Below are 26,917 nucleotides of genomic sequence, written 5' to 3' on the forward strand. Positions count from 1 at the left end.
TCTTATCGGTTCCACTATTTAGGTTGTATGTTTCAAACAAAGACCTCTATTCCAGAAGACAATTGAATAAAATCCCAAGCGAAATAGACTTGGGAGATGATCGTCTATTCCAGTCAGATAAGACAATCTATCAAAGTGCATTGAACAGGTCAATCTAAAATAGTAGTCTAATAACAATCTGTAAAGTCAGAAAAAGCTGCATGAGGAAGTTAAAATAAGATCTCATAGGCATTAACAGACAAGAGAAACCAAGGGGAGCAGTAGAATGCCATAGGCACAGATGGTGAGACTAAGAAGAAAAGAGCACAGATTGAAAGGTCGGTGTGATTGAAGAATAGAGTTAAAGAAACAACGTGAAGATTGAGAATAAGGTAGAATCCAGAGTCCTCATAGGCTCTTCTCAAGATCTTGCTTTCCATCACATGGCTTAGCTGGTGAGTGACAATTTTCTCTGATTGTAGCAAGGTAGACAGTGTCCGAGGAACATACGTGGATGCTAGAGAATGAATTGCAGTCCCCTGAGTCATCTGCACTTGAGAAATCTGCACATTTTGTGCCAGGTGAGTGTTGATAAAGACAGTGATATGTGGCTGAATCTAAAGCATGATAAGGGGTAAAATTAACAACACTGAGGTATGGATAGGGTGAAGTGCATTAGAAAAGGAAGTAGTCAAGAATGAATAGTAGTATCAATCACAGAAGGAGAGAATTTGTGTTGTTATTCAGTCAGTAAGTCATACCCAACTCTTCAGAACCCCATGGACTCTACCCTGCCAGACTTCCCTTCCCTATTTCCCAGAACTTGTTCAGATTCATGTCCATAGGGTTGGTGATGTTATCTAACCGTTTCATCATCTGCTGACCACTTCTCCTTTTACCTTCAATCTTTCCCAATATCAGGGCATTTTCTACTGAGTCAGCTCTTTGCATCAGGGGGCGAAAGGAAGAAAGAACACTGAAAGGTAACGAAGTTTTCCAAGGAGAGGCCTTGAAACTCTTCAGGATACAGATGCAGAAAATACTTTTGACAACATTCAACACCCATTCATGACGGGTATATGCAAAAACATATACAGGCAGTGGGATCACAGGGAACCTTCTTCAACCATATATGAATAAACCCACTGCACACATGATTCACAATGGTAAAAACCTGAGAGCATGCCCCCTAATGTTATGAATAAGATAAAGATGCCCACTCTCACCATTGTTATTCAGCATCGTCTCTGGACTCCAATTGCGAGCAATCAGAGGAGAAGAAGAAAACAATTTTCAAACGAACTGGGAAAGAAGAGGTGAAACTGTCACTGTTTGCACATGGCATGATACTATGCCGAGAGAATCCAAAGATGCCACCAGGAAATGACTAGAACTAATCCAGGACTTTAGGAAAGGGGCTGGATACAAAGACAACACACAGAACACTCTTGCTTTTCTATAAAATAACAACAAAAATAAAAAAAAATAGAAACGTAGGAAGCAATCCCATTCACCATGGAAACAAGAAAAGAAAAATTTCTGGGAACAAACCTACCTAGGCTGGGAACAAACTTGTGCACAGAAAAAAATAAGGCATGGATGAAACAAAAGTGATACAAAGAGATAGTGAGATACACGATTCTCATGTACTGGAAGAAAAAACGTTGTGAAAATGGCTACACTACAAAATGCAGTTTACAGATTCAGTGCCATTCCTATGAAATTGCCAATGGCATTTTTCACAGATAGTAGAACAAAAAAGTTTTTCAACTTGTATGGAAATACAGAAGACCTTGAAGAACCATGTTGCCTTGAGAGAGAAAAACAAGAGCTGGAGGATTCAGACTCCCTGATTTCAGTCTATACTACAAAGCTGTAGTAATCAATGTGGTATGGAACTAACACAGAAACAGGAATATAGAGCAATGGAACATGACAGAAAACCTGGAGATAATCTCATGCCCAAATGGGTCCCCTAATCTATGACAAAGGAGGCAGCAATAGTCCATGGAAAAAAGACAATCTCTTTTAAAAGTGATGGTGGAAAATCTTGACAGCTAAAGGTAAAAGAATGAAATTAGGAAACTTCCACATCGCTGTTCTGTGGCCACGTCGTGTCTGACACTTTGTGAAGCTGTGGGTGGCAGCACACCAGGGCTCCCTGTCCTCCACTATCTCCCAGAGTGTGCCCAGGTTCATATCCACTGCATCGGTGATGCCATCCAACCATCTCATCCTTGTTTCTGGCTTTGCATTCTGCCTTCAGTCTTTCCCAGCATCAGGGTCTTTTCCAGGGAGTTTGCTTTTCGCATCAGGTGGACAAAGTTTTAGAGCTTCAGCTTCAGCAGTGGTCCTTCCCATGAGTATTTAGGGTCGATTGCCTTGAAGATTGACTGGTTTGGTCTCCTTGCTGTCCAAGGGATTCTCAAGAGTCTTCTCCAGCCCCACAGTTCAAAAGCATCTGTTCTTTGGCGTTCCGCCTCCACTGTGGTTCATCTCTCACAACCATATATGACTACTAGAAAGAACGTAGCCTCGACTCTACGAACCTTTGTCAGCAACATGATAGCTATGCTTTTTACACACTGTTTAGGTGTGTCATAGCTTTCCTGCCAATAAGCATTTGTTTTCTAATTTCATGGCTGCAGTCACCATCTGCAGCGATTTTAGAGCCCAGGAAGAGGAAATCTGGCACAGCTTTCCCGTTTCCCCTTTCTAGTTGCCATGAAGTGATGGAAACGGATATTGTGATCTGCGTTTTTATACTGAGTTTTATGCCTGATTTTGCACTGTCCTCCTTCACCCTCATCAAAAGATTCTTTAGTCCCTCTTCATTTTCTATCATTAGAGTGGTATGCATATGCATATTGTAGATGGTTGACATTTCTCCCAGCAATCATGATTCCATGTGCAACTCATCCAGCCTGGCATTTCTCATGATGTGCTATGTGCTTAAGTTAAATAAACAAGGTGACAATCAACAGCCTTGTCATCCTTGCTCAATCCTGAACCAGTCACTTTTCCCATACGTGGTTCTAATGCTTGGTTCTTGACCTGCCCACAGGTCTCTCAGGATCCAGATAAAAGATGGTCCTGTATTCCCATCTCTTTAAGGGTTTCTCACAATTTGTTATGATCCACAAAATCAAAGATTGTATAGAGTCGTCAGTGAAAAAGAAGTAGAGGTTTTTCTGGAATTAACTTGCTATTTCTCTCATCCAGCAAATGGTGACAACTTGAGCTCTGGCTCCTCTGCTGTTTCTAAAGCTACCTGAAGATCTGGAATTTCTCAGTTCACGTAATGCTGAAGCCTAGCATGAAGGTTTTTGAGCATAAATTTTTAGCATGGGAGGCCAGCACTATTATATGGTGGCTTGAATGTTCTTTAGTCCTACTCTTCTTGGGAATTGGGGAAAGGATTTACTTTTTCCAGGCCTGTGGCCATTGTTAGGTTTTCGAGATTTGCTGACATCTTGAGTGCAGCACAGGTCATAGCAAAAACCCTCCTCCAACAACACAAGAGAAGACTCTACACATGGAGATCACCAGATGGTCAACACCGACATCAGATTGATTATATTCTTTGCAGCCAAAGATGGAGGAGCTCTATACATTCAGCAAAACAAACAAACAAACAAAATAATGGGGGAAGACTGTGGCTCAGATCATGAACTCCTTATTGCCAAATTTAGACTTAAATTGAAAAAAGTAGGGAAAACCACTAGACCATTCATGTATGACCTAAATCAAATCCCTTATAATTATACAGTGGAATTGACAAATAGATTTAAGAGACTAGATCTGATAGACAGAGTGCCTGATGAACTATGGACAGAGGTATGTGACGCTGTACAGGAGACAGGGATCAAGACCATCCCCACTGAAAAGAAGTGCACAAAAGCAAAATAGCTTTCTGAGGAGGCCTGAAAAATAGCTGGGGAAAGAAGAGAAGCAAAATGCAAAGGAGAAAAGGAAAGATATTCGCATCTGAATGCAGAGTTCCAAACAAGAGCAAGGTGATATAAGAAACCCTTCCTCAGTGATCAATGCAAAGACACAGAGGAAAACATCAGAATGGGAAAGATTAGCAATCTGTTCAAGAAAATTAGAGATACCAAGGGAACTTTTCATGCAAAGATGGTCTCGATAAAGGACAAAAATGATATGAACCTGACAGAAGCAGAAGATATTAAGTAGAGGTGGCAAGAATACACAGAAAAACTGTACAAGAAAGATCTTCATGCCCCAGATGATCACAATGGTGCAATCACTCACTACAACCAAACATCCTGGAATGTGAAGTCAAGTGGGCCTTAAAAGCCTCACTACGTATAAAGCTAGTGGAGGTGATAGAATTCCAGTTGAGCTATTGCAAATCCTCAGAGATGATGCTGTGAAAATGCTGCACTTGTTATGCCAATAAATCTGAAAAACTTAGCAGTGGCCACAGGATTGGAAAGGGTCGGTTTTCATTCCCATGTCACAGAAATGCAATGCCAAAGAATGCTTAAAAACTGTATAATTGCACTCATTTCACACACTTGTAAAGTAATGCTCAAAATTCTCCAAGCCAGGCTTCAGCAATACGTGAACTGTGAACTTCCAGAGGTTCATGCTGGTTTTAGAAAAGGCAGAGGAACCAGAGATCAAATTGCCAACATCCGCTGGATCATCGAAAATGCAAGAGAGTTCCAGAAAAACATCGATCTGCTCTATTGACTATGTCAAAGCTTTTGACTGTGTGGATCAAAATAAACTGTGGACAATTCTGAAAGAGATGGGAATGCAAGACCATCTGAAGTTTCTCTTGAGAAACCTGTATGCAAGTCAGGAAGCAAGAGTTAGAATTGGACATGGAACAACTGACTGCTTCCAAAAAGGAAGAGGAGAACGTCAAGGTTGTATATTGTCACCCTGCTTATCAAACTTATATGCAGAGTACATCATGAGAAACGTTGGGCTGGAAGAAACTCAAGCTGGAATCAAGATTGCCATGAGAAATAGTGATAATTTCAGATAAACAGACCACACCACCCTTGGCAGAAAGTGAAGAAGAACTCAAGAGCCTCTTGATGAAAGTGAAAGAGGAGAGTGAAAAAGCTAGGTTAAAGCTCAACGTTCAGACAACTAAGATCATACATCTGCTCCCATCTCTTCATGGGAAATAGATGGGGAAACAGTGGAAACAGTGAAAGACTTTAATTTTGGGGGCTCCAAAATCACTGCTGATGGTGATTTCAGCCATGAAATTAAAAGACACTTGTTCTTTGGAAGGAAGGTTATGACCAACTTAGATAGCATATTTAGAAGCAGAGACATTACTTTGCCAACAAAGGCCCATCTAGTCAAGGCTATGGTTTTTCCAGTGGTCATATATAGATGTGAGAGTTGAACGGTGAAGAAAGCTGAGCACGGAGGAATTGATACTTTTGAACTGTGGTGTTGGAGAAGACTCTTGAGAGTCCCTTGGACTGCGAGGAGATCCAACCTGTCCATCCTAAAGGAGATCAGTCCCGGGTGTTCATTGGAAGAACTGATGTTCAAGCTGAAACTCCAGTACTTAGGCCACCTCATGCGAAGAGTTGATTCATTGGAAAATACCCCAATGCTGGGAAGGATTGGGGGCAGGAGGAGAAGGGGATGACAGAGGATGAGATGGTTGGATGGCATCACCGACTCAATGAACATAGGTTTGGGTGAACTTCGGGAGTTGGTGATGGACAGGGAGGCCTGGTGTGCTGCGATTCATGGGGCTGCAAAGAGTCGGACATGACTGAGCGACTGAACTCAACTGAATTGATCTGAGTGCAGCACCTTGATAGCATCGTCTTTTAGGACTCTAAGTAGCTCTGCTGGAACTCCATCACCTCACTTGGTTTCACACTCCTGAATGGCGGGCTCTGGGCAAATGGTCACACCATCGTGCTTATCTGAGTCGTTTAGGCCAGTTTTTCTACACTTCTGTAGATTCTTTTCATCTCATCTTGATCTCTTCTACTTATTTTCGGTCTTTGCTGTTGCTGTCCTTTATCATGGCCATCTTTGGATGAAATGTTCTTTTGATATCTCCAATTTTCTTGAAGAGATCTCTAGTCTTTCCTTTCAATTGTTTTCTTCTATTTCTTTGCATTGTTTATTGAAGAAGCCCTGTTTGTCTCTCTTTGTTATTCTCTGGAACTCTGCGCTCAGTTGGGGTACCTTTGCCTTTTCCGCATGTTTTTTGCTTCTCTCCTTTCCACAGCAACTTGTAAACCCTCCTCAGACAGTCACTGTGCCTTCATGCTTTTATTTTTCGTCAGGATGGTTTGCTCACTGTTCAATATTTTGGACCGCCTACCACAGTATTTGAGACACTCTCTTTACTAGATATAAACCCTTGAAACTATTTGTTACCTCCACTGCATATTCAGAGGGGATTTGATCCAAGTTGTACCTGGCTGGCCTAGTCGTTCTGCCCTCTGCACCCCACCCCAACTCCTCCCCGTTTAGTTTAAGCCTGCATTTTGCCATGAGAAGATGATGATCTGATGACGATCCACAGGTCTTGTTTTTGCTGACGGTATGCAGCTTTTCCCACTTGATTGCTACCAAGAAGATGATCAATCGGATATCGGCAGAGACCATTTGATGACATCCTTCTGTAAGGTCGTCTCTTCTGTTGTTGTAAAAGGATGATTGCTATGACCAGTGCAATTCATGACAGAATTTGATTAGTCCATGTCTTGCTTCATTTTTCACTCCAAGGTCAAACTTGCCTGTCACTCCAGGTACCTCTTGACTTCCTACTTTTGAAATCCAACCCCCTATAATGATAAGGATATCTTTCATTCGGTGTTAGCTCTACAAGGTCTTGTAAGTCTTCATAAGAACTGATTATTTCAGCTTCTTCAGCATCTGCATTTGTGGGATAGACTTTTATATCTCACGTAAAAAAACAATCTTGGCAGAGACCTAATCCATGAGATAAGGAACTTTTTATATTTCATTTAGGAAAATCTGGGTCGCGATTTTCCAAATGAGATATGCAGTTCTCTATATGTCATGAATGAAAGTCTAGGCACTGATTTTCCTACATGAAATATGGATTTCTCTACTTTCACGTTTGAAACTCAAGGCACAGAGCACTTTCCCCTGAAATATGAAATTCTTGTATTTCACATGGAATTGGCAATAAATAAGGTCACGTTTTGTAACACGAAATATGGAATTTTTCATATTTCTCATCTGAAAACCTGTGTACTGACTTTACTTCCTGAACTACAGAATACTGTATATTTAACAATTGAAACACTTGGCATCGATTTTCCTAAAGAAATATGGAAATTTCTGTTTCATTCATAAAGTGATTTTCATGCTTGAGGTGTGAAACTCTCTGTATTTCACCCAAGAAAACTTGCATGAAGCTCTTCAGTATGAAATATGGAATTCTGTATATTTTGCATTTGCAAATCTGGGGACAGATTTTCTCATGTGAGATACAAAATGTCAGTTATTCACATGTGAATATTTGTGTCAGATTTTGACATACAAAATACGGGATTTTCCATGATTCGGAAATTAACATCTTGGCCAGACAGTCAAATATAGAATGAGCTATATTTCATATATGAAAATCTGGTCACAGATTTCCCTATTGAAGTTTGGAATTCTCTGGATTTCATTTCTGAAAATCTGGGTGAAGACTGCCCTGCATGATATATGGAATAATCCATATTTCACACATGAAAATCTGGGTGCCAATATTTTTACATGAATTGCATAAATCTCTGAAGTAACAGTTGTATTTCTAGGTTTTGATTTTCCCATATGAAAAATGTGCATCTGTATATGTCACATATGAGACTGTGAAAGCAATTTTTTTTAGCATGATATATGAAATACTCTGTATTTTATTTATGAACATCTGCATGTCTGTATTACTACATGAAGTTTTGAAATTCTGTGTATTTCTCATCAGAAAATCTGGGCATCCATTTTCCTATATTAAATATGAATTTCTCAAATTTTCCAACATCTACATCACAGCACAGTTTTCATTACATAAAATACGGACTTATTTATCTTTCACATCTGAAAATCAGGGTGCATATTTTCCTGCATGAATGATGGCATTATCTCTGTTTCTCATGTGAAAATCTGGACACCAATTTCCTTTTTGCTGTTTGTTTGGTTGGTTTTTGCTAACAATAAACATTTTAATAGAAACAGATATATTATTTCATTCAATAAAAATGTGAAAGATTATGTCTAAGTAGATGTAAAGACTGGAAGGAAATCTACTCCATCTTTTCAGTAGTCAAAAAACAAACAAACAAACAAACAAAAAAACCTGATGACTAGCCCAGACTGAAGGGACAGAATGGGACAAATGAAGTTCAGTTCACAGGACTTGTTAGCTCTAGAGCATTCTTTTTTTTTTCTTTTTTACGAAAATGTAATTAGTTTATTTTCAGGTAACTTTTATTTTTTATTATAAATTTATTTATTTTAATTGGGCGCTAATTACTTTACAATATCTAAGTGGTTTTTCCACACATTGACATGAATCCGCCACAGGTGTACATGTGTTCCACATCCTGAAGCCCCTTCACACCTCCCTCCCCATCCCATCCATCTGGGTCCTCCCAGTGCACCAGCCCCGAACACCCTGTCTCATGCATCGAATCTGGTCTGTCATATGATACGATATGGCATATGATCTGGTTTGACATATGATAATATACATGTTTCAATGTCATTCTCCCAAATCATTCCACCCCTGTAATCTCCCACAGAGTCCAAAAGACTGTTCTATACATCTGTGTCTATTTTGCTGTCCCGCATATAGGGTTATCGTTAGCATCTTTCTAAGTTCCATATATATTTGTTAATATACTGTATTGGTGTTTTGCTTTCTGACTTACTTCACTCTGTATAATAGGCACCAGTTTAATCCACCTCGTTAGAAGGGATTCAAATGCATTTATTTTAATAGCTGAGTAATATTCCATTGTGTATATGTATCACAGCTTTCTTATCCATTCGTCTGCTGATGGCCATTTGGGTTGCTTCCGTGTCCTGGCTATTATAAACAGGCCTTCGATGAATATTGGGGTACACGTGTCTCTTTCAGTTCTGGCTTCCTCGGTGTATATGCGCAGCAGTGGGTTTGCTGGGTTGTATGGCAGAACCTCCACACTGTTCTCCATAGTGCCTGTACTAGTTTGCATTCCCACCGAGAGTGTAAGAGGGTTCCTTTGTCTCCGTACCCTCTCGAGCATTTATTGTTTGCAGATTATTGGATGGCAGGCATTCTGACCAGTGTGAGATGCTACCTCGTTGAGGTTTTGATTTGCATTTCTCTGCTAATGAGTGATGTTGAGCATCTTTTCATGTGTTTGTTAGCCATCTGTATGTCTTCTTTGGAGAAATGTCTGTTTAGTTCTTTGGCCCAATTTTTGATTGGTTCACTTACTTTTCTGGACTTGAGCTGCAGGTGTTGCTTGTATACTTTTGAGATTAACTCTTTGTCAGTTGCTTCATTTGCTATTAGTTTCTCCCATTCTGAAGGTAGGCTTTTCCCCTTGCTTCTAGTCTCTGTGGTTGTACAAAAGCTTTTAAGTTTCATTAGCTCCCATTTGTTTATTTTTGCTTTTATTTCCATTACTCTGGGAGGTGGGTCATAGAGCATTCTGCTGTGATTTGTGTCGGAAAGTGTTTTGTCTATGTTTTCCTCTAGGGCTTTTATAGTTTGTGGTCTTACGTTCAGATCTTCAATCCATTTTGAGTTTATTTTTGTGTACGGTGTTAGAAAGTGTTCTAGTTTCATTCTTTTACAAGTGGTTGACCAGTTTTCCCAGCTCCACATGTTAAAGAAATTGTCTTTTCTCCGTTTTATTTTCTTGCCTCCTTTGCCAAAGATAAGGTGTCCATAGGTACATGAATTTATCTCTGGGCTTGCTATTGTGTTCCATTGATCTATGTTTCTGTCTCCACGCCAGTACCATACTGTCTTGATGACTGTTGCTTTGTAGTATAGCCTGAAGTCAGGCAGGTTGATTACTCCTATTCCATTCTTCTTTCTCAAGATTTCTTTGGCTATTTGAGGTTTTTTATATTTCCATACAAATTGTGAAATTATTTTTTCTAGCTCTGAAAAATACCGCTGGTAGCTTGATAGGGATTACATTGAATCTATAGATTGCTTTGGGTAGTATACTCGTTTTCACTATATTGATTCTTCTGATCCATGAACATGGTATATTTCTCCATCTATTTGTGTCTTGTTTGATTTCTTTCATCAGTGTTTTATAGTTTTCTATATGTATCTCCTTTGTCTCTTTAGGTAGATTGAGGTTTTTAAAGGCATAAGCCACACTTCTTGCATGGCTCTGCAATAAAACATACTCTGCTTTAAACTCTAATGTTTCGATATTGCTTGGCCCAAGGTTGCTGGGTACAGGGGTATTTAGTTACAGTAACACCTTATCTCTCAAGTCTGTGGAGGTTAACAGAATCTCTTGAGAGAATGTCTCATTTCAAAACCACATACACTCATAAAAGGATGACCAGTTTTTTCTTGTGTGTGAAGCAAATTAACAGACACTGAGAGCTCTCCTAGTTACCAGGTGAATTTAGGACAAAGTGTGACAAAGGTTTTCATCAGGTCTTACTTGAGGACTACTCATTATTTTGGAAACTTTGTCATGAACTGATTTGCTAGGATATATAGAGAGAGTATATCTTTTATCTTTTCTATCGTTTAGTAGTTTGCTTCTCATGTGTGTCACATTATGTTTTAATATGTGCATACATTTTCATACTGTAAAATATGGGGAATTTCATTCTCAATTTGGAAAGTGTGTGGTGAGATATTCACAGATGAAATGCAGAGAATTCTGTATTTCATTCAGGAAATCTACATGCATGTATTCAGATGTGAAATACCAAGTTCCATGCTTCACGTAGAACACTTTTGCCCTCATGTCAAAATGTGATACACACATGGAATTCTCTCTGTTGAGAGAAATTTATACAGAGATGCTAAGGATAGTGCCCCACCAAGGGCCACGGCTCTCCATTGTCAGAGGAATTGAAGTCTGCCCATTTATTGTACAGAGGCCCTTTCACAGTGATTCTGTTCTCACCCAGCCTCCAGGTGAGAACACAGCCCAGCCTACCCCATCAGCCCAGGCCTGTGGGACTAGGAGGGGTAAGAGGATCAACCCAAGACACCCTTTTAAGGAGTGATGTTTCAAACTGACAAACTCTGCATGTAGCAGGTGCTTCTGCTACAGTGCTACCAGTCTCCCAAACCTTACAGAAAAGGGCAAGCTGTGCTCAGATGCCTGGTCATGTCGAGGATAGAATGGTCCTGCACTTGAGAAGGACAGAAAACCCTTTGTAGCTGGGTGTCCTAGGGGCTGTGCAGAGCCCCTCTTCTGTGCCTGGGAATCTGGCCCGCTTCATTTTTCTGCTCCTTCGTATCCTCCCTGACTGCGCCCAGGTGCTTCGTTTCTGCCTCTCCTTTCTGATCAGGCATCCATGTTTACATTTACATGCCTGTTTACACTTCCAGCTTGCTCTGTTGGTGAGGCCCCTGGGCTTTTTTCCGTGGTGTCAGTGCTTCTGCTGCCCTATGATCTTTCTACCTTACACAAGCTCTTTCACGTTTTCAGTGTCCATTCTTCCATCCCCCAGCCAGACCAGCTCAGACAGCTCACACACACATTTGTGTCAGCACATGTGTGTGCATGCTCTCCCACCCACCTACCCCCCCACACAAACAATCCTGAAAAGAAACTTGCACAGATGTGCCGCTAATTGTTTACTTGTCCAGTATAATGAACTTTGGTAAGCACCCCTCTTTTCTTGGCCCGGTTATTATTATTATTTTCACTCACTAGTTGATCAAATCAGCGTCCTCTTCTACTTCTATGATACATCCTGGAAGGTGAATGGGATTTGCTCATGAGGGGGCTGACTTACAAGAGGTTGGCAGGGTTGGAAGTCCTCACTGTGGATGGTTGAGTGACGTGTGCCTGTGTTCTCTACTCCCATCACAACAGACTGGTTCACAGTGCCAATCATGGTGGCATGATTCCATTCCCTGTGCTTTCCTTCCAGAAAAAGCACAGAAATAGCAAGGGGCTTTGAACTTGAAATTGATCATGCACCCCCTTTGCCCAGGCTATAGCAGGTCACTGAGGACAAGAATTCTTTAACAAATTCCTATTCACAGAAAGGCAAGTCCCAACTCTTACTGCCTGAGTGATGCTTCACTTAAAATCATGAAGAAATTCTGCATGGGTAATGCCAGGTTAATGATCACTGCAAGAAGTGGTAATAGTCAATGTCCTTCTTTCCTGCAGCAGTGTTTATAGAACACTTAACAAGTCAACCCCAAATCTCTCCTGACAGATCAAATATTTTCTGACAGATGCATTCCTGCAACATCTTTGCCCTTTGTGATCCTAATTAATATTCTCATTTCAACGAGTGATATTCTTGCCCCATGGGCATTTCTGTAAGTGTGTGGGCATTGCTGTTTCCAAACGGGGGTCACTGTTAACTATTCCTGTGATAAAGCATTTCTTGCTGTTCACAAATATCGTGTATCTCTTAAAAAAAAGTCACAAGTCAAGATGTTGGAAACATTTGATCCAGGAATGAAAGAAATCATCCAATTCACACACAATCTGACAAAGACACACAAACTTAAAAAACAAAAGTGAATACAAGCAACACAATTCACGTATGTTGAATAGGGCCGTGCAAGAACTGACACAGCTATTGCAGCAGAGCTGTGTATAATGGCACAGGCATGGATGTCATATCAAAGAAGACAGGAGGCATAGGCAGACCCAGAGGAAGAAACATCAACTCACATTCAAGGGCAGGCACAACAGAGACACCCAATCTTCATTCTAAACAGAGGAAAACATGAACACATCCAGGGAACAGGAAACAAATGCAGCTCAGGGTGATTGAGCCAGAATGCTCAAGAAATCATCAGTAACCCGCCAAGTCTCACACGCATTGATATTCAGTGGAAGAAAACCTTACACAACACGTCCAAGTGTGCAGTCAAATCTAATAGCACCTAGATCTTAGGGCCCAAGTGAAAGCCCGAAAGACACTGGGACACATGTCATGGCAAGTTTCCAGAGAATGACCATCAAGTCAACGATGCACAGTTCAGTTTTACTAACCGATCCATGACTATCTCTGCACTCTTCACTTCAGGACAGGTTAGAGCTAAAGCCACCCCTGGTACTGAATCACTGGTACTGAAGACAGGTGATATTAGGCGTTGGGGCACCCTGTCCTTAACTCTTCTTGTCTTTAAGTTCTTTGCAGTGCCTTACTAAAACTTCTGAATGTGGATAACTAGAATGAGCCCAGTCTAAGGTCCCCAAACACATGCACCAATATGCCATCCCACACCCACAGCAGAGTTATTACACATTAGTTTCTGCTTTGTGTTGTTTTGTTTTGAACTGGTGCTGAGAAACACAGGTACCAGCCTGCCGGAGCCCCAAGGATTCTTTGAAGATTACAGATTAAGAAAGTAAGAAGACATGTTTCCATTGTTTGCTGGGCTGCTTGTACAGAAAGCACCCAGAGAAGGCCAAGCCTTGCCTTCTGGAACTGTAGATGCTCCTCTGCAGAAGGGGCATACTGGGGTGCAGATAGTCAAATGCAAAAGTTGGCCCTGAGCAGGAGATCTCATTCAGTGCACCTTGAAGGGGGCATCCATGAACCCATGAACTTTGACGTTCATTCTTTACCCTTTGCCCTCAAAAGAGATGCTGCTGTCGGGAGACAATTTTTGGAGTGAGAACTCCATGTGAGACAGAAATATCACCCTCAGGCAAGCGCACATTGGAGCCATTGTATCTGGGGCGAGTGGGCAAACGTTGACCTCTCCCTACTCCCTTTGTGCCAGTCTGTCCTTTGCCCAATCCAGAGGTGGACATGATTCTGAAAAGCAGCCATCTACTTGGAAAGGGCCACCCTAAGTTCTGACCAGTCCCTCAGTGAGCTCTGTATTCTCCAGGTGTTCCCATTGGCCCTTGGCCCGCAGAGTAGCGACAAAGCCCCAGAAGAATGTCCCTTGTGGTTTTATACAGTCTGTGCTGAGCCATTCAGCAAGGAAGAGACACTGTCACCAGAGGGTTCGTGAGAAAAATGTTATTTCTACACCTAGTCCTGACAGAGGGCCTTGGGCACAGAGCTTAAGCCTTCCTGGAAAAAAGGATATTAACCGCTGAGCCATCATGGGACACAGAGTGCACGGCTCGGTAGGCTGGACCTTGCCTGTTTAACATCCCCATTCCCCTGACTTCTGCCCCTGCAGACTTTGTACCTAAACTGAGTTCCTGGAAAAAAGAACAGAGTTCACATGAGCTCAAACATATATGATGGGATCTGGTTTTGTTTGTCTGTCTGTTTCCTGGCGATTTATCTTTTCCCCTGGTCACTTTTGCCAGAAACTAATATCCTGACTGCCTTCCCACCCCCTCACTTTCACCCTGGGCCACAGCCCCTCCATATACTTTATGCCCCCATCCCCTAAGATGTTACCTGGAACCCTAGCTCTGGGAAGCTGACTCTCAGCAAAGCTGAACCGTGCAGTCATATACACAAGAAGGCTATGTGGTTCATAGTGAGTTGAATGTTAAGGCTTTTTCCTTGTCCTGTACTCTTAAAATGTCTGATGATATCCAGCAGTGATGATACCTGGGACACCACCTTCCAATAAAGTTGTGTTCCATTATTTCAATCTCTGGCCCTTGTTCACCAGACCCTTTCCATGAACATCCACATTTCCCTTGTGAAGTTGCCAGACCCACAGTTAATGGCCCCTGCTCTTCCTTCTCCTTCCTCCCCAACCCCGCCCCACAGGAAGAACTGTGTCCCCTGACACAACCCCAACATATGGCTTAACCCCCTCTACAACTCTCCATGGTCTGGTAATTCCCACGCCTTAAACTGAGACCCTACATGGAGTTGAAGTATTTGTCTTGAGGACCTGGCCAAACAATACACAGACACATACGGTTGATGCTTTCTATTTATCCTTCGGAATTATTTCATGCTTACTTGTTTCTCCCTCTCGATCTATTTCACCACCAGACCACTCTTCATTACTTTCCTGTCCGAGAGAACTAGCTGGCCATTGATCTTCATGTGAAGCACCTTCTTAGATTTTCTATTTTAGGTAAAGGGGGACACTCCATCATAAGCTTCTCAAAATCGGGGGTTTCCTTTCAAAACAGACAGAGACACAGACACAGATATGTCAACCTATCCTCTCTCAACAACACTAAAGACAGCTTTAATCTTTCAAGTCAGTTCCCAGGAGAGAGAGTCTGTGAACTTTTACATTTCCTCTCTCAGTTCAGTTCAGTCGCATAGTCGTGTCTGACTCTTTGCGACCCCATGAATTGTAGCACACCAGGCCTCTCTGTCCACCACCAACTCCAGGAGTCTACTCAAACCAATGTCCATCAAGTCAGCGATGCCATCCAACCACCTCATCCTCGGTCGTCCACTTCTCCTCCTGCCGCCAATCCTACCCAGCACTAGGGTCTTTTCCAATGAGTAAACTCTTCACATGAAGTGGCCAAAGTATTGGAGTTTCAGCTTCAACATCAATCCTTCCAATGAACACCCAGGACTGATTTCCCATAGGATGGATTGATTGGATCTCCTTGCAGTCCTAGGGACTCTCAAGAGTCTTCTCCAACAACACACTTCAAAAGCATCAATTCTTCAGCTCTCAGCTTTCTTCACCATCCAACTCTCACATCCATACATGACCATTGAAAAAAACCATAGCCTTGTCTAGATGGACTTTTGTTGGCAAAGTAATGTCTCTGCTTTTAAATATGCTATCTAGGTTGGCCATAACCTTCCTTCCAAGGAGTAAGTGTCTTTTAATTTCATGGCTGCAGTCATCATCAGCAGTGATTTTGGACCCCCCAAAAATAAAGTCTGACACTGTTTCCACTGTTTCCCCATCTATTTCCCATGAAGTGATGGGGCCAGATGCCATGATCTTAGTTTTCTGAACATTGAGCTTTAAGCCAACTTTTTCACTCTCCTCTTTCACTTTCATCAAGAGGCTCTTTACTTTTTCTTCACTTTCTTTTTTTTTTTTTAATAAATTTATTTATTTTAGTTGGGGTCTAATTACTTTACAATATTGTAATAGTTTTTGCCATACATTGACATGAATCAGCCATGGGTTTAGGGTGGTGTCATCCGCATATCTGAGGTTATTGATATTTCTCCCAGCAATCTTGAGTCCAGCTTGTGTTTCTTCCAGCCCAGCGTTTCTCATGATGTACTCTGTGTATAGAGTTAAATAGGCAGGGTGACAACATACAGCCTTGACATACTCCTTTTCCTATTTGGAACCAGGCTGTTGTTCCATGTCCAGTTCGAACTGTTGCTTCCTGACCTGCATACAGGTTTTTAAGCCACGTACCCCATTCTTCACCGTACAACTATTTACAAGAACTAGGACATGCAAGCAACCTATATGTCCATCGGCAGATGAAGGGTTAAGGGAGTTGGGGTACATATACACAATGGTATGTTACTCAGCTCTTAAAAGAAATGCATTGAACTCAGTCCTAATGAGTTGGAATGAATATGGAGCCTATTAAACAGAGTGAAGTAAGTCAGAAAGAAAAAAACAAATACTGCATGTTAACACAAATATATGGAGTTTAGGACCACGTAGATCGTACTGGACATCCAACATGCAGGACAGCAAATAAGACACAGACATGTAAGAACAGACTTTGGACTCCGTGGTGGAACGTGAGGCTGGGTTAATTTGAGAAAATAGCCCTGAAACATTTATATTACCTTATGCAAAATAGATGATCAGGGCAAATTTGATGCGTGAAGCAAGGCAACCAAAGTCATGTTGTGGGACAACCCACAAAGACATGTAGGGGAGGGCGGTGGGTGGTGGGTTCAGCATTTGGGGGGACACGTGTATATCTGTGGGTGATTCGTGTTGGCCAATGTATGGCAAAAACCGTCATGGTTTTATAAAGTAATCATCCTCCAGGTAAAATAAATAAGTTAAAAGACTATTCTCCATAATCCTGCACAGTGGTCAGTATTCTCAGAATGAGAGTGGCAGGTGAAAAAGATGTAAAAGAAAACAAAACCAGAAACAAGTGTGATGATCAAAACGGAATCAAATGATGGTCAGTGGGGAACAGCCTACCAGAAAGAAGGCTCACAGACCTTTGTAGAAAGGGGACTTCAATAGTAGGTGGGCCCCAATTTAAGAGGAGCCTGAGGGTAGCCTTGTTGGCCATGGAATGCCAGTTCAGAGATGTTCAGCTGAGTCAGATATAAATTGGAGTGACATTGCCCTGACCAGAACACTTCATCTACCTCAAGCTTCTCTACTTAGAACCTGTTTTTCACTACAGTTGTCTACTCCTGCTGTCTCTTGCAGATTCCCTCATTCCTTGGTGTTACACTGCATTCCACGGACTCTCACTTTCTCCACAAGTGAAATAAATGACCCAAGTTTCTGGGAAACACTTATGCCAGTGCTCGATCCCTGGGCTCCTCACCTCTCGTCCTCCCAGTACCTCTCGTGGAAGAGCCTTCCTCCTCATATAGTACCACACTGGATTGGGCCACAGATCCTTTATGACGCTTTGTCAGGGCAATGAGGGAGGTCAGCACAGGACTGGCCAGACCCTGAGCCCTTCCGTGCACCTCCAAGAACCCCAACATACATCATCAGTTCTGGCCCAGTGGCCGCGTGGGGCCCTATCTCAGCAATCCGGTCAGATCCTGTGAAATTGTGGTCCAAGAACCAGTTGAAAAAGTTAACGCTGCTGTCGTGGTGCCTGCGGCTGTATGCCTTACGTTCAAATCCCTGGTTCCAGTGAATTAGGGTGGAATGAGATGCTCGATATCCTGCAGGAAAAGGAGTATGGGAGAAAGACCTAAATCACTTTCCAATTCAACCTACACTTTTCTGCCCCCACTCCCCAAATCCAAGGACCTGCCTCTTACCAGTGACATTAATGAGATAGTCCTTAACAAGCACTTCATTCTGGAAATACCTATTCTTCCAGAAGGGCAATGTGATGTTGCAGTGATGAGTGGGATTCCTGAGTTCTTTCACCTGCCAGGACAAAGTGTGGGGAGTGGTGTAGGGGTGGGTGGGTATGACACATCTTTACAGAAGAGCTGTCCTTTCCTGTTTCCAGGGGTAAATCATGCCCTCTCCCCTCCCCAGTCACCTTCCCTCCACAATTATCAGTGTCCCCTGCCTGACCTTCAAGTTGGTGATGAAGTGAAGCATGTCTTCATCTTGGTCAGCCATCATAGCTGACATTTGGGGGTGGTTCATAAACTGCTTTAGGTCAAGGAGCCTCTAGATGCTAGAGGAAAAAAGTGCTGGAAGGACAAATCTAGCCTAAAGAGTAAAATGGCACTATCTGACTTCAACTTGCGATGAGTTAACTCCTCACATTTCTGTTAACGTAGACTGTATGAAGGCATGACAAGCCCCAAGGCTGTACCTATGAATGCACTACCAGAGGAGGTTCTGTTCCTAACAGGAAAGGCCCTAAGCTCCATCTCAGCCTCCTAAAACATAGGTTACTTCTGGAAAACAGGCACTCCTACGTACAGGCACTCCTATGTGCATGATCATTTACACAACCGAACCTCACCCCCAAATTCAATCAGCTTTTCAGAGAAGACCTGGATCCCAGACAAGCCTTTCCTCTGAAGAGTCCCTGGTGCTAATGACAATTCTGATTGGGACCTCTGCAAGTAAAGCCCAAGTAGCAATTTGTGCTAATCAGAACAGCAAGGACATCATACCGAATATCGGGAACAGATACACAGAACGGTAACCAATACCCAGCATCCAAAAAATACATTTTGTACCAGAACTGCCAGATCTCTAAACTGCTTCTGCAATTACCCAGGTTAAAAAAAAAAAAAAAAAACCTTCACAAGCACCACACCAAGGGATACAACTTCGACCCAGAATTCACGGATTCCCTGGATGATGGCACTTCTGTGTTCTAGACTCAGCTTCCGCCTCTGGCAGTTGTTGTGCGAGCGTGGGCCCTTTGGGCTTTCTTATTCTCGGAATCCAGCTCCACCTGCAGGGCCTTCAGGGCCTCCAGTGCGGGCTGGTCCCTGGGGGCTCTGGGGCTTGGATGTTCCTGGCCCTGTTCCTGCGAGGACACCTGTTCCTGCTCCTCGTAGGCCACCACCTCCACCTCCTCCATGACGTCTAACACCAGCAGCTGGAACTCCTGCCCGAATCCCGCCAACTCTCCCTCCTCCAGGGCCGCACCTTCCTCTACCGCCTCCACCCAGAAGAGGGCGGCCTCCTCGCCTGGTGCACTACCTGCGGCCTGCATTGCCTCTGCCGCCCCCACCGTGCTGGTAGGTCCCAGGGTCCCTCTCTCGTGAAGACCTTGGCACACAACTAAGACCCAGGATCCTGGGGTGCTGCCGCATTTCTCTGGCCCCGTCTCACTCTCCATGGTGTTCTGGCCGTAGCCCAGAACCACCAAGAAGCTGGACGTGAGAGCACAGCCGGCAGCCGGCAATGCCCGCCCACCGGTGGCAGTCTACGTGGCACAACCAACTGGTTACTTGCCCACAGCCAATGAGCACCGAAAGGGAGACAGCCATGCGCAGAACCGTGTGCCACCACGCATGGGTAATATGCTGGCGGGAAGGACCTGAACTCTATACCCTGACCTCCAGACCTCATCACAGAACCAATCTAATGGAGTCAAAAGGCGTTCGCTCACGGGACACACCCCTTGGAATTCTGGGCACGCAGGGGCCCAACTTGGCTCAGTGCACAGTGCGCCGGTCCACACAAGCCATTTGCCTGACCAACAGTGTAGATGTGCCAGACCAGCGACTGGGCGAGCCAGGCCAGCTGGAGTCGAAGGCAAGGAATCTGAAGGTGACACTGCAGCCACCGTCAAGCTTGAAGTTGCCACTGGGGCAGCGGGCGACTCTGTGTGCTCAGGGGTTCACACAGGTGACACAAGGTTCGTGGGTACGTCAGCGACACAGGTGCTCACCTTGGATCTAAACGGCAAGCCACGGGCAGAGCGTGGGTTTGGTGGGGGGTGGGGGGTGGCGGGGGAGTCGCTATTACCGCTGACCTCACCAAAGTTCACCACCTGCAGAGTCCGTCCCTAACCATGTGCCTTAGGCTTGAGCAGTGTCAGGAATGTAGCCATCCTCTGAGGATGAAGCAGCACACTTTCCTCGGCTAGCTCTTCGGGCCCCACAACGCAGCCCCAAGCCAAACCACCCTGGAGCCCCTGGCCTGCTGTCTGTCAGCTCTTGGCCTTTCCCCTGGCCCAGAGATTAGAGCAGGCACCCCGGCGGCTAAGGATGTGCTCCTGCGGATGCACTTCCCAGAGAAGCAGAGCTCCTCCTGCAAGTGTTTCAAGTGGACCAAAATGCTCCTCCTGACCATTGCTTCCTCTCTTCCTCTCGGCCACATAGCTAACGTGGGCACACTGAACTTAAGTGCCTGGATAGATGCAACGCTCACACTCTGCCTCCTAGGATGTCTGGTGTTTCACACTGAGCACCTAACTTAGGCCACACACACACACACACACACACACACACACACACACAGAGGAACAGGTGACACAAGCACAGACGTGTACACACATACACGTAACGCACCGGGATACAAATGCAAACAGGTGTTTCAGAGACTGAAGAACCAATGGTTTACAGGAAATGCAAAGATTTCCTTATTTCTCATAGGGAAATGTTCATTCTGATCATCAGATGTGAAATATAGAGAAGTTCGAGTTTCACGAAGGAAAATTAGTGCCTAGATTTTGATGCAGTTAATAAAGAAAACTCCAGACTTCATGGTGGACAGTCATTCTTTTCTATATAAGAAATACAAAGAATTAAGTATTTCACGAAGAAACAGTGGTGCCCAGAATTTCTTTTATGAAACAGAATTCCAATTCCCTGTTGGTTCCCATATCTTAATTGCATACTTCATGTCAGTAAAATTTCATTGAGATTTTCACATAGGAAATGTATACAACTTCAGAGTTCAGGCAGCAAAGCATATGCTCAACTTTTCATATCTGAAATACCTGGAATTCCCCATTCATGTAGGAAAACGTGTGCACAGATATCCACATGTGAAACAGACAAGATTCCATATATGATGAAAAAAGTATACAAGTAGTTTTTCAAACATGAAGTACATATTTCCTATTTCATGTAGAAAAATCTGCACCCATGTTCTCACATGTGAGATAGAGAAAATTACATATTTCATACAGAAAAATCATCTTTCGGATTTTCCTCAGCACGAAGCAGGGAATGCAAAGCAGTGCTCTGGAACAACCCAGAAAAATAGCGTCGGAGGGCATGTGGGAGAGGCTCCAGGATGGGCGGGACCCCGATTTACTTATGGCTTTTAATGTTGATGCATGGCAGAAACCATCACGATATTGTATAGTAATTAACCTCCAGTTAACATTTAAGAAAATGTTACAGTTTGAGAAAAGTGAAAGAACAAGGGGACTCGACTCTGCTCTGTGGTGACCTAAATGGGAAGGAAATGCAAAAATGAGGGGATATATGTACACTTAAAATGGATTCACTTGGACATACGTACTCAGAAACTAAAGCAACATTGTAATGCAACTATAGCCCGATGATAATTGTTTCAATCATATTACATGTCAAGTATAATTCCAGCAGTGAATAAATAAATGGTAGCCTCGTTTGCAATATATATCCATGGGGACATTATTCTAAGTTAAATATTTCAGTTAGAGGAAGATGAAATCTTTTACATCACATGACATTGTGAAGTTGAAATCCCTGCATTATAGAAACAGAGTAGAATGTGGTCCTCGGGCTACTGGAAATGGCCCGTGATGGTCCAAGTTACCAACTTTTAGTCACCGGTTGAATAAGCTCATCAAGGAAGATACTGTAATAGAGGCAGGATGGAAAATGGTGTTGCAGGCCTCAGCCCAAGACCTTCAGTGGAGTTAGAAACCCCAACACCACCCACAGAAAGCCTCTGAGCAGAGTGTAGTGAGCTATATTACAGCCTTCCCACAGAGCCCTCTAGGCCCTTGGGCCTTGGGATGGGGAATGAACTGTGGAGCTTGGGAACAGGCTGTGTCTTGCAGAGTCCCAGAGCCTTTGCTGAAGCCACTGACTGGTCTGGCCCAGGTTTCAAAGCAGTGGCCAACGTGTTCCATTCCCACCTCCACGACTGAATGGTTGTGGCAATCTGCATGGGTCACAGTCTACAGGACCAAGCTCTCCAACTGGGTAGACTGAGGAGGCTGAGGGTCAGCTACATAGTGGGTACCTGGCTCCCTCATTGAAGGTGGCTGGACAGTGTATGGGGGCCTTGGAAAGAGGAGGGCACAGAGAACTGAGAACTGCCTCTTCCACCTAGGACTGGGCACTTCTGGAAGTAACAAGAGTGGGTGCTAGATGAATGCTCCATGACTAGGATAACCGGCCTGCACAGGGAACCCCCACATCCCAACCAGTACCGTGGAGGGTGATTGTCAAGCTTGGGACCTATCCTTTCGGGAAATAGGGAATAGGGAATATTTGCTTCCCTCAAGGATTACAGGAACACAGTTAGCTGACCACCAGTTACTTCAAGAACACAAGATCTGACACCAGGAAATTTGCAAGAGCTAATCACATCCATCCCTCACCTTTCCTATACATAGCCTTTGCTGAACGCTTTGTGGGAGTTGTGTTTTTTTTTTTCTTTTTTCCATTGCCTTAGGCTTTTATTCTTTTTTAATACAAGCATTTAAAATTATGAACACTTCCAAACATGCATCTCATGAATTCTGGTACACTGTTTTTTTATTATTACTGAGTTAAAATATTTTCTAATTTTTCTTTTTATTTTTTACCTCTTTTTTAAAATTTATATCAATTGGAGGCTAATTACTTTACAATATTGTAGTGGCTTTTGCCATGCATTCACATGTAACAGCCCTGGGTGTACATGCGTTCCCCATCCCGACCCTCCCACCTCCCTCCCCATCCCATCCCTCAGAGTCATTCACCCCAGTACACCAGCCCTGACACCCTGTCTCATGCATCGAATCTGGACTCACGATCTATTTCACATACTATACATGTTTCAATGCTATTCTCTCAAATCATCCCACCCTCACCTTTTCCCACAGAGTCCAGCAGTCTGTTCTTTACATATGTGTCTCTTTTGCTGTCTAACATATAGGGTCATCATTACCATCTTTCTAAATTTCATATATTTGCATTAATATACTGTGTTGGTGTTTTATCTTTCTGGCTTACTTTGCTCTGTATAATAGGCTCCAGTTTCATCCACCTCATTAGAACTGATTCCAATGCATTCTTTTTAATGGCTGAGTAAAATTCCATTGTGTGTATGGATCAGAGCCTTCTTCTCTTTTTGTCTGCCAATGGACATCTAGGTTGTTTCCATGTGCTAGCTATTGTAAACACTGCTGTGAATAACATTGGGGTACATGAGTCTCTTTCGGTTCTGGTTTCCTCCATGTGTATGTCCAGCAGTGGGATTTCTGGGTCATATGGCCATTCTATTCACAGTTTTTTAAGGAATCTTCAGGTTTCCTTTTCACTGGGTGCTCTTGACCTTCGGGTGAGAAAGGAGCTGTAGTTGGGTGTCACCTAGGCTGTCTAACCAAAGCACTCCTTGCTGGGTTGCCCATTTGGTTAGGTCATTGAGTGACATGGATGAACTATGCAGTCCATACCTTTCTTGGGTTCTTCCAGGCAGCTAGTCTAGCTCCTCAATTTGTTATTGTCAATAAGGATGTACGGAGGACTTCCTATCCCCCCTGCACTGTGCAAAGATTGCCCTGGAAGGTTGAAAGTGTTACCAAACCCATTGTCCAGGGGAAGAAACTGAGGCTCAGAGAGGTAGTTCACCCATTCAGGGTCGCACAACTAATAGAAGCAGAGGAGTAGGATCTGAATTCACCTCCTTTGGGCTCCAGTACCCAAGCAAATGTGGTCATGCTTGTCATTCTTGGGTCCGACCTTTAGTTGCCAACTGCACCAGCCCTGAGATCCAGAAATCAAACCAGATTTGGTTTTTAGATTCTTTCCCTTTGAGCCCTGGCGGAGGTGGATATAGTTCACTCCTGATCTTGCTGGGCTGTTTGTGGCTCTTGCCCTTTTACGATTTTCTCTTCCATGATCCCACTCATGGTAACCATTGCTCTAGAACGAAGACAATACAGAGTTGATGGGGATTTCCTCTTTGCAAACTTGTAGGTAACAGATTATTTACCTACAGATGGATGACAGTCACTACTGGGAGAGGAAACATAAACAGGTTAAATGAAATTATTGTTAGAAATAGACTTTTCCCCATTTTTGCTTGTATATGCAGGAAACTCCTGTTGTTTGATCGGTTTTCCTTTTGTTTGAGACATGGAAATGGGTGCCTTTCCTCTGGAATCAGTTACAAGTAGAGAAACAGTAGAAGCACAATGGTGGTTGACTCTGTTTCCGGGCAGGGAGCCAGATGGGGGCTGGGCAGCTGGGTGACCTGGAGACAGTGCTCCCCCAACTGAAATGGGCCAGTAGTTCTCAGCCTCAGCCAGCCTTGAAGCCCTGTGACCCAGAATGGCCAGGTCTTCTGCTCTTTCAGGCAAGCCTAAAATCTTAATTTCTGTGTGAAACTTCCAGATTTCTGAATTGGCCAGCACATTCTAAGTTATAAGCAACAAATAACGAAAGATTGGAAAGCATTGGGTCAAATCATTGCTTCCTAAATAACACGTCTGCTCACCCCACGTGGCTCTTGGGCTGTGAGTTTGCGTTCCCTGCTTTAAGGCTTGGCTTATTTCTTTGAGTCCTGGACACAAAGAGTAAAAGACAAAATGCTTTGGGAATATGTGGGAAGAGCCGAAGTGGTGACTCAAGAACCCATGTCTCTGGCCTCGCCTCTCTGTCTTGGTTTTCTTTGTGTCCCAGGACAAGGGATTTCTCAGGCCCTCTTTTATTTCTAATCTGTAAAATGGAAGCACCAGCTGGAATCAAGATGGCTGGGAGAAATATCAATAACCTCAGGTATGCAGATGACACCACCCTTATGCCAGAAAGTGAGGAAGAACTAAAAAGCCTCTTGATGAAAGTGAAAGAGCAGAGTGAAAATGTTGGCTTAAAGCTCAACATTCAGAAAACTAAGGTCATGGTATCCGGTCACGTCACTTCATGGCAAATAAATGAGGAAACGATGGCTGACTTTATATTTCTGGGCTCCAAAATCACTGCAAATGCTGACTGCAGCCATGTCATTAAAAGACGCTTACTCCTTGGAAGGGAAGTTATGACGAAGCTAGACAGCATATTAAAAAGCAGAGACATTACTTTGTCAACAAAGGTCTGTCTAGTCAAGGTTATGGCTTTTCCAGTTGTCATGTGTGAATGTGAGAGTTGGACTATAAAGAAAGCTGAGAGTTGAAGAATTGATGCCTTTGAACTGTGGTGTTGGAGAAGACTCTTGAGAGTCCCTTGGACTGCAAGGAGATCCAAACAGTCCATGCTAAAGGAGATCAGTCCTGGGTGTTCATTGGAAGGACTGCTGTTGTAGCTGAAACTTTAATACTTTGGCCACCTGATACGAAGAGCTGACTCATTAGAAAAGACCCTACTGCTGGGAAAGATTGAGGGCAGGAGGAGAAGGGGACAACAGAGAACGAGATGGTTGGATGGCATCACTGACTCAACGGAGATGAGTTTGGGTGGACTCCGGGAGATGGTGGTGGACAGAGAGGCCTTGCGTGCTGCCGTTCATGTGGTCGCAAAGAGTCAGACAAGACTGAGCGACTGAACTCTACTGAACTGAAAATTGATCAGTTTTAACAAATCCTGTGTAGTGTTCCCTTCCATCCCTCCCATTCTATGTTTCCCAGTAGTTAACCTGTGCTGCCAAGATTGAGATCTGTATAAATTAGAATTCACGTGGTTTGGTCCGATGCCATTTTTGAATGTCAGTAACTGAAACACTCTTCAGGCAAGCTCAATTTGTCACCTCTATTCACCTGCAAGTTAAGTCTACTGCTAACGCCACCAGGCCAGTGTGACGCAATGTGATTTTTTTTTTTTTTTCAGCATTGAGCATGTTAAATATTTGTGGATTTCTGGTCCTGCTCCTTTATCTGTGAGTATGCTGCATCCTGTTTTCTTTCTTTTTTTTTTTTAATGTAGGCATAAATGAAATCTCAGAAGATGTTTATATGACTGTTGAACCCAGCGATTCCAGGGATACTGAGAAGTCAGATAGTAGCGGAAGTGACCCTATCAGTGAAGAGGAATAGAGGTCCAAGAATGAGCCAGAAGATGCTGAAAACACAGAGTTGTCTCAGATGGAAAAAGAGCCATCTGCTGTCAAAAAAAAAAAAAAAAGTCCAAATTGTTGAATCCAGTAGAGATGGAAGAGGAGCTGAAAGCACGTCACCAGCCAGTGAGAAAGTGGACTCAAGACCAGTCAAGGAGAAGATGAGGCACCAGCTTGAGAAGGACTTTTCAGACAAAGCAAAACCCTTTCCTCATCCCACAAAGGATAATCTGAAGGGAAAAGGTGAGACCGACTCCCCAAGAGTGCATTTGGGCCTGGATTCTGATTCAGAGAGCAGATTTGTCATAGATTTAAGAGAAGACCTTTCTGCGCTGGAGGGTCGAAAACCTAGGAAGGAAGCCAAAGAAACATCTCCCAAACAGGAGGGTAAGTGACTGTATCAGTTTCTGGTTTCTTGATTTGGTTTTTGAATGTCACATTGCCATTTATAGCAGCACATGTCATGTCACATGATGCTCAGACATCATGAAGTGTGCACAACAAAGCTTAGGTTAGCTCCAAGTCATCTAGCTAGTTACT

The 26,917-nt window shown here is 43.4% G+C and overlaps 1 pseudogene; it reads left to right on the forward strand.

The window, feature by feature from the left end:
- The first annotated feature begins 493 nt into the window (after positions 1 to 493).
- Positions 494 to 26,917, forward strand: part of LOC145537750 (MYND-type zinc finger-containing chromatin reader ZMYND8-like) — a 46,288-nt pseudogene continuing 19,864 nt past the window's right edge.

Source organism: Giraffa tippelskirchi, chromosome Y (assembly GCF_054371585.1).
Source record: "Giraffa tippelskirchi isolate mGirTip1 chromosome Y, T2T-mGirTip1v1.2.pri, whole genome shotgun sequence".
Lineage (NCBI taxonomy): Eukaryota > Metazoa > Chordata > Mammalia > Artiodactyla > Giraffidae > Giraffa > Giraffa tippelskirchi.